This window comes from Liolophura sinensis, chromosome 1, assembly GCF_032854445.1.
Source record: "Liolophura sinensis isolate JHLJ2023 chromosome 1, CUHK_Ljap_v2, whole genome shotgun sequence".
NCBI classification, from domain to species: domain Eukaryota; kingdom Metazoa; phylum Mollusca; class Polyplacophora; order Chitonida; family Chitonidae; genus Liolophura; species Liolophura sinensis.
This window is the reverse complement of record NC_088295.1, coordinates 73,396,564-73,412,468: the sequence shown is the minus strand read 5'-3', so window position 1 is coordinate 73,412,468 and position 15,905 is coordinate 73,396,564.

Below are 15,905 nucleotides of genomic sequence, written 5' to 3'. Positions count from 1 at the left end.
GAATGGGTGGTTCGAGGACGAGCTACACAAAAGCTCCAGATGACTCATCGTTTTCTGCTGCACATTCATATATGTTTTATGAGCACACATACGCCGATATATGTGACGTAATACAGAAAAGAACAAATGATTCCGCAGCTGTGAACTGTCCTGATGCAGGCGAGAAGAAGTTTGACGAGTTCCCCACTAGGAAATCAACGTCATAAGTGTTTTGATGCGCAACGTCAAACATATTGCGTGCTACGGTTTCATTTATGACGTAGGCCTATACGTCTACTCTCTATAAGTTTGCAGTGTTGACACAACAGTAGAATAAAATGACGTAATATCTCTCGCTTCGGTCTTATGTTGGTATCCACTACGTAAGTGACTGTGACGTCATAATGCTTCAGCGATATTGCTGTTGTTAGTTACATGTACGTATGACATGACTTACAGCCGTGTATTATATCGAGACTTCATTGACACAGAGATACTTATCTTAGAGATGCTTAGAGCCACCAAAGTTTGGTTATGAAGTAGCCTACAGATAATGTATGCTAACATTATCTCCATCAGCACAGTTTGGTTGATCCTCAGCCCTTGGGGACCGGCCGACTCCCCGACATCCCTCAGTATGCATCCTGGCCAGCTGCACTGGGACGACAGAAACACCTCAAAGTATCAGTATGTATGACGTGATATTATTGTAAAATCATACACGTAGTATAATATTACTGCACGAGGTAATACAGTCCCCTATGCATCTTTTAAATACAGTGTAATGTTTAAGTATTTATACTTATACATACATACAGATATAACATCTGTATCACGTGGTCTTCCTGTGAAATCGCACATATTAGTGTGCAATGATATATCTATCAAATACGATGAAATACTTCCTGTAATGAGTACAGTCCCTCCTAAATGCTTTCGCTTGTATGACAAAAATCTTGTCTGCATCCATACCCACCAGCAAACACAAACATCACCCAGTACGTCTTTCCAGGTGCAAAATCTAAACCAGCATTGCCGAGTACAAAACGACGAATATGTAGAAACCGATCATTGGGAATACTTCCTAACATATATTTCGCATTTCTTTTGTTTTAGGGACCAGTTTCCTATGAGGTCCTCAAAACTCCGACCAAGATATTTAAGCATAGAACACGACGGACCAATTGTCTGGATACTAAAAGATCCCGAAGATGTAGTGTGTGACGAAGATGGACCGGATAATCCTCCAGTCCAAGTAAGATATTCTCCAACACCCAGCTTCCTCACAATCTGTAGAACTACTAGTCTTCATTTGTTTAATTGCTAACTGAGTCTCCCAAAATTGCAATATCGTTGTTTTGCTTTCTTCTCTGAAGGTTTTCGTTACAACATGGTTCAACGTGTCTGAGGACAGAATATGGAATCTAAACACACGTGAACAGCTTCTAATCACCAGCACAGAAATCTTCACCCCCAAGACATCGGGGCGGGAATTTTCTCCTTTCGCTCTCCTGTCCGATGCTGGCCTCCTGATTGATATCTGGGTGTTCATATTGTCCCTCATTATGCAGGACCACTTGTGCAGAAGGAGACGCTTGGAACATGGTCAGTCAAACAAACGACGTCATTTTAAACACTTTTGTATCAAATATTAATTCGGTTTAACATGAAACGATGTTCTCCGTGCAGTACAGTTCCATAACAGGTTATTCATAACTGGTCTGCTTCATTTGTGATATTTGTGACATCTTAACGGTAAGCCTACTTTGTTAATCTGTCTCTTTGCATGTTGTTTAATAGGCCTTCGTATGTTTTGGAGAAAACTGAAATGTCCAGTAGAAAGACCTAGCCTCTGTGTAGCAGGACGTAAGAGACGCCGGAGGCGAAAAAAGGCCAAGAAGACAAATCAAGATGCAAGCCAAAGCACATTAGGGGACAAGAAACCTGCTGGTGAAATAAATATGGCGAGGGATAAAAAGAAACATACACCACTTCCCGAAAAGTCAAAGAAAGACATCCATGGCATGAAGAAGGTAAAAAGAGAAGTAGGTCCCGAAAGTCTTACCACGACCACAGAGGGTAAACTATCCACAAATCAGGGCAACGCGAAGAGGCAAAAGAGAAAGAAGAAGGTTGCTGACAAATTCCATGAACCAGAGGCACCAAACCATACACGTGGAAAGCAAAAGGAAAAGGTTGATATTAATGAGATAGGCAAAGTTGGTAGAGGCCAGGGTGACAACACTGGACAAGAAGGTGACTGGACAACCGTGAGGAGGAGGAGGAGGCGAAGAAAAGCCGGCCGTAGAAATTCCACCGAAGATGTTGACATGACAAGGATGACAAAGCTAACAACTGAACGAACAGACACACGACACACCAGCCTCATTGAAAAACCCAAGGTGAGCGACGCGGAAATGCAATGTGACGTCACATATGTGCGAAAAACCTATAAAATTGGTCTGATGAGTCCTTAATTTATAGAATAATTGTGTCTTATTAAACAATCCAAATAGTTTGAAATAGTCTGAGTGAATTTCAAGTTGATATTTGTAAAACAGTATCAGTATTTAAGGGCAAATCTATTAACAAAACTGATAATAAACAATGTGGATTAACAGATTCGCATCTTTTTGTAGCCAAGATGGCAGCCTACCCGTGGAGGCGGAATGCGATTGCGCGCTGATTGAAGAGGGGAATATCATATCTAGCTCCCCAGAAAAATATGACATTCAGAAAAAACGAAAAGATTCCTGTGTGATCAAGGACGTCCCATTTTAATTATTGTGAAAACATACTACTGTAGTAAGAGGCCAAAGATTCTCACCAGTGTACCATGCTGTCCTAATAAATCTGTACGTTTTTCTTATCCTATATTGAGTAATTTTGTCAACACTATGGCAACATTTTCTCTCACAAGATCAGGGGGTTTCAGTGGCTGTTATCTGTCCGACGGGGACTGCTGTTTAATTTATTTATTTTGGTGTTCTGTATGGTGTACAGTCAAGAATATTTCATGTATACCTGCCTGGGTAGCCAGGGTTGTGTGGTAGAAGGAAACTGTGCAAGGCTCGCAAGAGAAATCCGTGACCATCTACACGTTGATGACACGCCTTCCCACAGATGACAGTAGAGCCCATAAAGGCCGCACTGGTGAGAGACCCCTGGGTTAATATTCTGCGCTAGCACACTAACCATTCGGCCACGGAGGCCAGGACTGCTGCTATGGACTCAGTCGTCCTATGAGTTGATGTTACATTAATCGCTATCACAGACAGTTAGAGTGTAGGTGCTGTCCAATATCTATCGCGCCCAGAAAACCGCTCTCTAGCCAGATAGCAACTCTAACCAATGTAGATACTGTGACCATATTGAAAAAGCACAACCTAATGGAAATAAGGTTATTGATGAATGACCAACGATTTTCAAAATATAACCGGTTGATTTTAACATAAAGTCTATTGTCTGTGTGATGGTAGAATGTATTCTGTTAAATAGGAGAGACATATTCTGTTACTTCATCCTGAAGATTATACTAGACTAAAAGGATATGCTGTTGAACAGTATATTATGTTTTAAAATTAGAATACATTCTGCCATTATTATGATAACAGATGTTCTGTTCAAATTAAGTTTTCTTTTCTTTTATTGCAACAATAGCAGGACTTGCATAAATTTTTTGGTGTGTCTATACACTACTAACAAGTTGTAGATGGGTGTATAAATTGCCAAATGCAATCGCAGAATGATTTACTTGCTCATCCTGATTTACTGCAGTAAGTGGAAGGTCTTTCAGCAACCTGCGGATGGTCATGGGTTTCCCCCGAGAAACTCTGCCCGGTTTCCTCCCACCATAATGCTGGCCGCCGTCGTATAAGTGAAACATTCTTGAGTATACGGCGTAAAACACCAATTAAATAAATAAATAAATGATTTACTACATTTGGCACATTTTGTATCTCAATGCATAAACACATCATTCAATCAAACGGAATTTATGCCGCATAAGCGGTAAATACCCCATTTCTTCTAAAATTAGCGACACCTGGTTTGCTCATTTTAGCCCACATATCTGCAATTCTAGCAGAAATATTGAGTTTCTTTTCCTCACATGGTTAGACCATCTAATGAACAACATACTCATATCTTTACTTTTCCAAAAAGGCTGGTACAGAAATGTAATATTCAACTTTCAACACTACTAATATCTGTTACAAATTTTAAAATTAGGGTACCATGCGGCTTGGACCTCGTCATTGCTGCTATATTTCATTTTTATGGCTGTCTTTACCACGGACAAGAATATTTCACTAACAAACTGCAGTCAAGTTTACTTGCGGTAAAAGCGAACAGTCCTGAAAATGCTATCTGATCTCGCCAAAATCTAGCCAAACCACGAACAGCGAGAGCGTGCACGTCTAACCGATGTCAATGAATTTACTATATGTTTTTTGATGTCATCGGAATGATGTTTTAGTGAGGGAAGCGCTATTAATATGTGGTAGAAACTCCGGCCTTTGGATTTGCCTTGGATCGTGTCCATATAGCAGTTTCTATATGTAGTTTTCTGGGCGGATCTCAATCTACTCAAGGCGTACTGGATATTGGATATGGCAGGGTATATGATATTACAGTCAAGATGAAGTCGTAATCAAAAACAGGAGAGGTAGTTATATAACCTTAATTGCCTCTGTCTAGGTGGTTTTGTGTTCCTGCCAACGCTGGATGAAAGTATGATTTGTGGATTGACCACAGATACCATGCAACTTGAACACCCGACATCACTGCTTTAGCAGCTATATTTAATTTTTATTGCCGTGTTTACCAGGCGGTTTTGAATACTTTAACCATTCTGGAGCCCATTTGCACTTGCAGAAAATATTACAATATTGATGTTACCAGTAAACAAAAGTACAGAAATACACGTAGTTTCAATCGTTCTATATATATTTTTTCAGCCGCTTTTAACATCAACGCAATATAGGCCTGAGCGAAAAAGGCACACAATATATTGTAAATTATCCAAGAAGTATAACGAAACCAGCTTGAGCGTCTACCTATTTACTTATCTGAATAGTAGACACTGACGCTGGTTGTTGGTCGTTGTTGGGATCTACTCCTTAACAATGTGGAACTCAATCAATCAGGTATGTCGTACGTAGGAACGTCCGTCACCAACCTGCGAGAGGTCGTGGATTTCCGCCGGGCTCCGCCCCGTTTCCTCGTATTGCTGGCTGCCGTCGTATAAGTCATAACGAAATAACCCAATCAAGTCTTAGTTGATATTCTCGCATAGTAACCAATTCGAAACCCACAGACAGACGACACGATTGGCGAGAGCCAAAACTAAAATCATCTTAAAGAAAAAGCAAAATAAAATTTCAGACCGTATAATGCAGTCAGTCAAGTCTAAGGAGACACATCGTACGGAAACTAAACTCGATCGAACTGAAAACGGACGGATGGACGCCAAGCTGAAAACAGTATGCCCTCCCCACTCTACACGCAGGTTTTAAAAATGAAACACGTACGAAGACTATATATGAGTTTCTCTTCCAGAATATACGTGAACACCTATTACCATTTCCCCAAAATTTAAGAGAAAACCGACTGGGTTGCATCAACAGTGTATTTATTATATACCGCTACTGCTTACTGCTTGTTTAACTGTATAGTTAAACAAATTCAAAAGCTACTTAACAGAGTTTTCAGACGATATAACTGAATCTTGGCTAGTTCGGAGGTATACCGACTGACCAATATTAGGGCTGAACATGATGAACTACAATGTATATACTGGGTCTACTCACTCCTACACTGATTGTAAAAAGACTAACCATATATGTACACAGTGCCTCTGATGTAATATTTTGATAACAGTTCCATAACTCACTTTTATAAAGATCATACCAACTTACATTTCAAAGATTTCACTTCAGATTTGGTGGGGACATCTTAATGGGTGAGTGGAGAATCACACTCTAAATATGCTTTTAAAGAAGGTGTTCAACGGGAATATTTCCATGACAAAACAACTCCGTAGCGAAATTTAAATGTTTCATTTTAAAAGTGGAGAAGATGGTCAGATCTGACTCAAGGCCCTCTAAGACGAATGTGCACTGACGCTTTTCGAGGCATGTGAGTGAATGGGTGGTTCGAGGACGAGCTACACAAAAGCTCCAGATGACTCATCGTTTTCTGCTGCACATTCATATATGTTTTATGAGCACACATACGCCGATAATTGTGACGTAATACAGAAAAGAACAAATGATTCCGCAGCTGTGAACTGTCCTGATGCAGGCGAGAAGAAGTTTGACGAGTTCCCCATTAGGAAATCAACGTCATAAGTGTTTTGATGCGCAACGTCAAACATATTGCGTGCTACGGTTTCATTTATGACGTAGGCCTATACGTCTACTCTCTATAAGTTCGCAGTGTTGACATTGCAGTAGAATAAAATGACGTAATGTCTCTCGCTTCGGTCTTATGTTGGTATCCACTAAGTAGGTGACTGTGACGTCATAATGCTTCAGCGATATTGCTGTTGTTAGTTACATGTACGTATGACATGACTTACAGCCGTGTATTACATCGAGACTTCATTGACACAGAGATACTTATCTTAGAGATGCTTAGAGCCACCAAAGTTTGGTTATGAAGTAGCCTACAGATAATGTATGCTAACATTATCTCCATCAGCACAGTTTGGTTGATCCTCAGCCCTTGGGGACCGGCCGACTCCCCGACATCCCTCAGTATGCATCCTGGCCAGCTGCACTGGGACGACAGAAACACCTCAAAGTATCAGTATGTATGACGTGATATTATTGTAAAATCATACACGTAGTATAATATTACTGCACGAGGTAATACAGTCCCCTATGCATCTTTTAAATACAGTGTAATGTTTAAGTATTTATACTTATACATACATACAGATATAACATCTGTATCACGTGGTCTTCCTGTGAAATCGCACATATTAGTGTGCAATGATATATCTATCAAATACGATGAAATACTTCCTGTAATGAGTACAGTCCCTCCTAAATGCTTTCGCTTGTATGACAAAAATCTTGTCTGCATCCATACCCACCAGCAAACACAAACATCACCCAGTACGTCTTTCCAGGTGCAAAATCTAAACCAGCATTGCCGAGTACAAAACGACGAATATGTAGAAACCGATCATTGGGAATGCTTCCTAACATACATTTCGCATTTCTTTTGTTTTAGGGACCAGTTTCCTATGAGGTCCTCAAAACTCCGACCAAGATATTTAAGCATAGAACACGACGGACCAATTGTCTGGATACTAAAAGATCCCGAAGATGTCGTGTGTGACGAAGATGGACCGGATAATCCTCCAGCCCAAGTAAGATATTCTCCAACACCCAGCTTCCTCACAATCTGTAGAACTACTAGTCTTCATTTGTTTAATTGCTAACTGAGTCTCCCAAAATTGCAATATCGTTGTTTTGCTTTCTTCTCTGAAGGTTTTCGTTACAACATGGTTCAACGTGTCTGAGGACAGAATATGGAATCTAAACACACGTGAACAGCTTCTAATCACCAGCACAGAAATCTTCACCCCCAAGACATCGGGGCGGGAATTTTCTCCTTTCGCTCTCCTGTCCGATGCTGGCCTCCTGATTGATATCTGGGTGTTCATATTGTCCCTCATTATGCAGGACCACTTGTGCAGAAGGAGACGCTTAGAACATGGTCAGTCAAACAAACGACGTTATTTTAAACACTTTTGTATCAAATATTAATTCGGTTTAACATGAAACGATGTTCTCCATGCAGTATAGTTCCATAACAGGTTATTCATAAATGGTCTGCTTCATTTGTGATAATTGTGACATCTTAACGGTAAGCCTACTTTGTTAATCTGTCTCTTTGCATGTTGTTTAATAGGCCTTCATATGTTTTGGAGAAAACTGAAATGTCCAGCAGAAAGACCTAGCCTCTGTGTAGCAGGACGTAAGAGACGCCGGAGGCGAAAAAAGGCCAAGAAGACAAATCAAGATGCAAGCCAAAGCACATTAGGGGACAAGAAACCTGCTGGTGAAATAAATATGGCGAGGGATAAAAAGAAACATACACCACTTCCCGAAAAGTCAAAGAAAGACATCCATGGCATGAAGAAGGTAAAAAGAGAAGTAGGGCCCGAAAGTCTTACCACGACTACAGAGGGTAAACTATCCACAAATCAGGGCAACGCGAAGAGGCAAAAGAGAAAGAAGAAGGTTGCTGACAAATTCCATGAACCAGAGGCACCAAACCATACACGTGGAAAGCAAAAGAAAAAGGTTGATATTAATGAGATAGACAAAGTTGGTAGAGGCCAGGGTGACAACACTGGACAAGAAGGTGACTGGACAACCGTGAGGAGGAGGAGGAGGCGAAGAAAAGCCGGCCGTAGAAATTCCACCGAAGATGTTGACATGACAAGGATGACAAAGCTAACAACTGAACGAACAAACACACGACACACCAGCCTCATTGAAAAACCCAAGGTGAGCGACGCGGAAAGGCAATGTGACGTCACATATGTGCGAAAAACCTATAAAACTGGTCTGATAAGTCCTTAATTTATAGAATAATTGTGTCTTATTAAACAATCCAAATAGTTTGAAATAGTCTGAGTGAATTTCAAGTTGATATTTGTAAAACAGTATCAGTATTTAAGGGCAAATCTATTAACAAAACTGATAATAAACAATGTGGATTAACAGATTCGCATCTTTTTGTAGCCAAGATGGCAGCCTACCCGTGGAGGCGGAATGCGATTGCGCGCTGATTGAAGAGGGGAATATCATATCTAGCTCCCCAGAAAAATATGACATTCAGAAAAAACGAAAAGATTCCTGTGTGATCAAGGACGTCCCATTTTAATTATTGTGAAAACATACTACTGTAGTAAGAGGCCAAAGATTCTCACCAGTGTACCATGCTGTCCTAATAAATCTGTACGTTTTTCTTATCCTATATTGAGTAATTTTGTCAACACCATGGCAACATTTTCTCTCACAAGATCAGGGGTTTTTTCAGTGGCTGTTATCTGTTCGACAGGGACTGCTGTTTTAATTTATTTATTTTGGTGTTCTGTATGGTGTACAGTCAAGAATATTTCATGTATACCTGCCTGGGTAGCCAGGATTGTGTGGTAGAAGGAAACTGTGCAAGGCTCGCAAGAGAAATCCGTGACCATCTACACGTTGATGACACGCCTTCCCACAGATGACAGTAGAGCCCATAAAGGCCGCACTGGTGAGAGACCCCTGGGTTAATATTCTGCGCTAGCACACTAACCATTCGGCCACGGAGGCCAGGACTGCTGCTATGGACTCAAGTCGTCCTATGAGTTGATGTTATATTGATCGCTGTCACAGACAGTTAGAGTGTAGGTGCTGTCCAATATCTATCGCGCCCAGAAAACAGCTCTCTAGCCAGATAGCAACTCTAACCAATGTAGATACTGTGACCATATTGAAAAAGCACAACCTAATGGAAATAAGGTTATTGATGAATGACCAACGATTTTCAAAATATAACCGGTTGATTTTAACATAAAGTCTATTGTCTGTGTGATGGTAGAATGTATTCTGTTAAATAGGAGAGACATAATCTGTTACTTCATCGTGAAGATTATACTAGACTAACAGGATATACTGTTGAACATGACACAATATTATGTTTTAAAATTAGAATACATTCTGCCATTATTATGATAACAGATGTTCTGTTCAAATTAAGTTTTCTTTTTTTTTATTGCAACAATAGCAGGACTTGCATAAATTTTTTGGTGTGTCTATACACTACTAAGAAGTTGTAGATCGGTGTATAAATTGCAAAATATAATCGCAGAATGATTTACTTGCTCATCCTGATTTACTGCAGTAAGTGGAAGGTCTTTCAGCAACCTGCGGATGGTCATGGGTTTCCCCCGAGAAACTCTGCCCGGTTTCCTCCCACCATAATGCTGGCCGCCGTCGTATAAGTGAAACATTCTTGAGTATACGGCGTAAAACACCAATTAAATAAATAAATAAATGATTTACCACATTTGGCACATTTTGTATCTCAATGCATAAACACATCATTCAATCAAACGGAATTTATGCCGCATAAGCGGTAAATACCCCATTTCTTCTAAAATTAGCGACACCTGGTTTGCTCATTTTAGCCCACATATCTGCAATTCTAGCAGAAATATTGAGTTTCTTTTCCTCACATGGTTAGACCATCTAATGAACAACATACTCATATCTTGACTTTTTCAAAAAAGGCTGATAAAGAAATGTAATATTCGACTTTCAACACTACTAATATCTGTTACAAATTTTAAAATTAGGGTACCATGCAGCTTGGACCTGGTCATTGCTGCTATATTTCATTTTTATGCCTGTCTTTACCACGGACATAAGAATATTTCACTAACAAACTACAATCAAGTTTACTTGCGGTAAAAGCGAACAGTCCTGAAAATGCTATCTGATCTCGCCAAAATCTAGCCAAACCACGAACAGCGAGAGCGTGCACGTCTAACCGATGTCAATAAATTTACTATATGTTTTTTGATGTCATCGGAATGATGTTTTAGTGAGGGAAGCGCTATTAATATGTGGTAGAAACTCCGGCCTTTGGATTTGCCTTGGATCGTGTCCATATAGCAGTTTCTAAATGTAGTTTTCTAGACGGATCTCAATCTACTCAAGGCTTACTGGATATTGGATATGGTAGGATATATGATATTACAGTCAAGATACAGTTATAATCGAAAACAGGAGAGGTAGTTAATTGCCTCTGGCTAGGTGGTTTTGTGTTCCTGCCAACGCTGGATGAAAGTATGATTTGTGGTTTGACCACAGATACCGTGCAACTTGAACACCCGGCATCACTGCTTTAGCAGCTATATTTAATTTTTATTGCCGTGTTTACCAGGCGGTTCTGAATACTTTAACCATTCTGGAGCCCATTTGCACTTGCAGAAAATATTACAATATTGATGTTACCAGTAAACAAAAGTACAGAAATACACGTAGTTTCAATCGTTCTATATATATTTTTTCAGCCGCTTTTAACATCAACGCAATATAGGCCTGAGCGAAAAAGGCACACAATATATTGTAAATTATCCAAGAAGTATAACGAAACCAGCTTGAGCGTCTACCTACACCTAATGATCTTCAGCCCAGTGGTTCAGTCTGTTGTTTATTTACTTATCTGAATAGTAGACACTGACGCTGGTTGTTGGTCGTTGTGGGGGTCTACTCCTTAACAATGTGGAACTCAATCAATCAGGTATGTCGTACGTATGAAGGTCTGTCACCAACCTGCGAGAGGTTGTGGATTTCTGCCGGGCTCCGCCCCATTTCCTCGTAATGCTGGCTGCCGTCGTATAAGTCATAACGAAATAACCCAATCAGGTCTTAGTTGACATTCTTGCATAGTAACCAATTCGAAACCCACAGACAGACGACACGATTGGCGAGAGCCAAAACTAAAGTCATCTTAAAGAAAAAGCAAAATAAAATTTCAGACCGTATAATGCAGTCAGCCAAGTATAAGGAGACACATCGTACGGAAACTAAACTCGATCGAACTAAAAACGGACGGATGGACGCCAAGCTGAAAACTGTATGCCCTCCCCACTCTACACGCAGGTTTTAAAAATGAAACACGTACGAAGCCTATATATCAGTTTCTCTTACAGAATATACGTGAACACCTATTACCATTTCCGCCAAATTTAAGAGAAAACCGACAGCTTACTGCTTGTTTAACTGTTTAGTTAAACAAATTCAAAAGCTACTTAACAGAGTTTTCAGACGATATAACTGAACCTTGGCCAGTTCGGAGGTATACCGACTGACCAATATTAGGGCTGAACATGATGAACTACAATGTATATACTGGGTCTACTCACTCCTACACTGATTGTAAAAAGACTAGCCATATATGTACACAGTGCCTCTAATGTAATATTTTGATAACAGTTCCATAACTCACTTTTATAAAGATCATACCAACTTACATTTCAAAGATTTCACTTCATATTTGGTGGGGACATCTTAATGGGTGAGTGGAAAATCACACTCTAAATATGCTTTTAAAGAAGGTGTTCAACGGGAATATTTCCATGACAAAACAACTCCGTAGCGAAATTTAAATGTTTCATTTTAAAAGTGGAGAAGATGGTCAGATCTGACTCAAGGCCCTCTAAGACGAATGTGCACTGACGCTTTTCGAGGCATGTGAGTGAATGGGTGGTTCGAGGACGAGATACACAAAAGCTCCAGACGACTCATCGTTTTCTGCTGCACATTCATATGTTTTATGAGCACACATACGCCGATAATTGTGACGTAATACAGAAAAGAACAAATGATTCCGTAGCTGTGAACTGTCCTGATGCAGGCGCGGAGAAGTTTGACGAGTTCCCCATTAGGAAATCAGCGTCATAAGTGTTTTGATGCGCAACGTCAAACATATTGCGTGCTACGGTTTCATTTATGACGTAGGCCTATACGTCTACTCTCTATAAGTTCGCAGTGTTGACATTGCAGTAGAATAAAATGACGTAATGTCTCTCGCTTCGGTCTTATGTTGGTATCCACTACGTAGGTGACTGTGACGTCATAATGCTTCAGCGATATTGCTGTTGTTAGTTACATGTACGTATGACATGACTTACAGCCGTGTATTACATCGAGACTTCATTGACACAGAGATACTTATCTTAGAGATGCTTAGAGCCACCAAAGTTTGGTTATGAAGTAGCCACACCCTACAGATAATGTATGCTAACATTATCTCCATCAGCACAGTTTGGTTGATCCTCAGCCCTTGGGGACCGGCCGACTCCCCGACATCCCTCAGTATGCATCCTGGCCAGCTGCACTGGGACGACAGAAACACCTCAAAGTATCAGTATGTATGACGTGATATTATTGTAAAATCATACACGTAGTATAATATTACTGCACGAGGTAATACAGTCCCCTATGCATCTTTTAAATACAGTGTTTAAATATTTATACTTATACATACATACAGGTCTAACATCTGTATCACGTGGTCTTCCTGTGAAATCGCACATATTAGTGTGCAATGATATATCTATCAAATACGATGAAATACTTCCTGTAATGAGTACAGTCCCTCCTAAATGCTTTCGCTTGTACATGACAAAAATCTTGTCTGCATCCATACCCACCAGCAAACACAAACATCACCCGGTACGTCTTTCCAGGTGCAAAATCTAAACCAGCATTGGCGTGTACAAAACGACGAATATGTAGAAACCGATCATTGGGAATGTTTCCTAACATATATTTCGCATTTCTTTTGTTTTAGGGACCAGTTTCCTATGAGGTCCTCAAAACTCCGACCAAGATATTTAAGCATAGAAGACGACGGACCAATTGTCTGGATACTAAAAGATCCCGAAGATGTCGTGTGTGACGAAGATGGACCGGATAATCCTCCAGTCCAAGTAAGATATTCTCCAACACCCAGCTTCCTCACAATCTGTAGAATTACTAGTCTTCATTTGTTTCATTGCTAACTGAGTCTCCCAAAGTTGCAATATCGTTGTTTTGCTTTCTTCTCTGAAGGTTTTCGTTACAACATGGTTCAACGTGTCTGAGGACAGAATATGGAATCTAAACACGCGTGAGCAACTTCTAATCACCAGCACAGAAATCTTCACCCCCAAGATATCGGGGCGGGAATTTTCTCCTTTCGCTCTCCTGTCCGATGCTGGCCTCCTGATTGATATCTGGGTGTTTATATTGTCCCTCATTATGCAGGACCACTTGTGCAGAAGGAGACGATTGGAACATGGTCAGTCAAACAAACGACGTCATTTTAAACACTTTTGTATCAAATATTAATTCGGTTTAACATGAAACGATGTTCTCCATGCAGTATAGTTCCATAACAGGTTATTCATAAATAGTCTGCTTAATTTGTGATATTTGTGACATCTTAACGGTAAGCCTACTTTGTTAATCTGTCTCTTTGCATGTTGTTTAATAGGCCTTCGTATGTTTTGGAGAAAACTGAAATGTCCAGTAGAAAGACCTACCCTCTGTGTAGCAGGACGTAAGAGACGCCGGAGGCGAAAAAAGGCCAAGAAGACAAATCAAGATGCAAGCCAAAGCACATTAGGGGACAAGAAACCTGCTGGTGAAATAAATATGGCGAGGGATAAAAAGAAACATACACCACTTCCCGAAAAGTCAAAGAAAGACATCCATGGCATGAAGAAGGTAAAAGGAGAAGTAGGGCCCGAAACTCTTACCACGACCACAGAGGGTAAACTATCCACAAATCAGGGCAACGCGAAGAGGCAAAAGAGAAAGAAGAAGGTTGCTGACAGATTCCATGAACCAGAAGCACCAAACCATAGACGTGGAAAGCAAAAGGAAAAGGTTGATATTAATGAGATAGACAAAGTTGGTAGAGGCCAGGGTGACAACACTGGACAAGAAGGTGACTGGACAACCGTGAGGAGGAGAAGGAGGCGAAGAAAAGCCGGCCGTAGAAATTCCACCGGAGATGTTGACATGACAAGGATGACAAAGCTAACAACTGAACGAACAAACACACGACACACCAGCCTCATTGAAAAACCCAAGGTGAGCGACGCGGAAAGGCAATGTGACGTCACATATGTGCGAAAAACCTATAAAATTGGTCTGATGAGTCCTTAATTTATAGAATAATTGTGTCTTATTAAACAATCCAAATAGTTTGAAATAGTCTGAGTGAATTTCAAGTTGATATTTGTAAAACAGTATCAGTATTTAAGGGCAAATCTATTAACAAAACTTATAATAAACAATGTGGATTAACAGATTCGCATCTTTTTGTAGCCAAGATGGCAGCCTACCCGTGGAGGCGGAATGCGATTGCGCGCTGATTGAAGAGGGGAATATCATATCTAGCTCCCCAGAAAAATATGACATTCAGAAAAAACGAAAAGATTCCTGTGTGATCAAGGACGTCCCATTTTAATTATTGTGAAAACATACTACTGTAGTAAGAGGCCAAAGATTCTCACCAGTGTACCATGCTGTCCTAATAAATCTGTATATTTTTCTTATCCTATATTGAGTAATTTTGTCAACACTATGGCAACATTTTTTCTCACAAGATCAGGGGGTTTCAGTGGCTGTTATCTGTCCGACAGGGACTGCTGTTTTAATTTATTTATTTTGGTGTTCTGTATGGTGTACAGTCAAGAATATTTCATGTATACCTGCCTGGGTAGCCAGGATTGTGTGGTAGAAGGAAACTGTGCAAGGCTCGCAAGAGAAATCCGTGACCATCTACACGTTGACACGCCTTCCCACAGATGACAGTAGAGCCCATAAAGGCCGCACTGGTGAGAGACCCGTGGGTTAACATTCTGCGCTAGCACACTAACCATTCGGCCACGGAGGCCAGGACTGCTGCTATGGACTCCTATGAGTTGATGTTATATTAATCGCTGTCACAGACAGTTAGAGTGTAGGTGCTGTCCAATATCTATCGCGCCCAGAAAACAGCTCTCTAGCCAGATAGCAACTCTAACCAATGTAGATATTGTGACCATATTGAAAAAGCACAACCTAATGGAAATAAGGTTATTGATGAATGACCAACGATTTTCAAAATATAACCGGTTGATTTTAACATAAAGTCTATTGTCTGTGTGATGGTAGAATGTATTCTGTTAAATAGGAGAGACATATTCTGTTACTTCATCATGAAGATTATACTAGACTAACAGGATATACTGTTGAACATGACACAATATTATGTTTTAAAATTAGAATACATTCTGCCATTATTACGATAACAGACGTTCTGTTCAAATTAAGTTTTCTTTTCTTTTATTGCAACAATAGCAAGACTTGCATAAATTT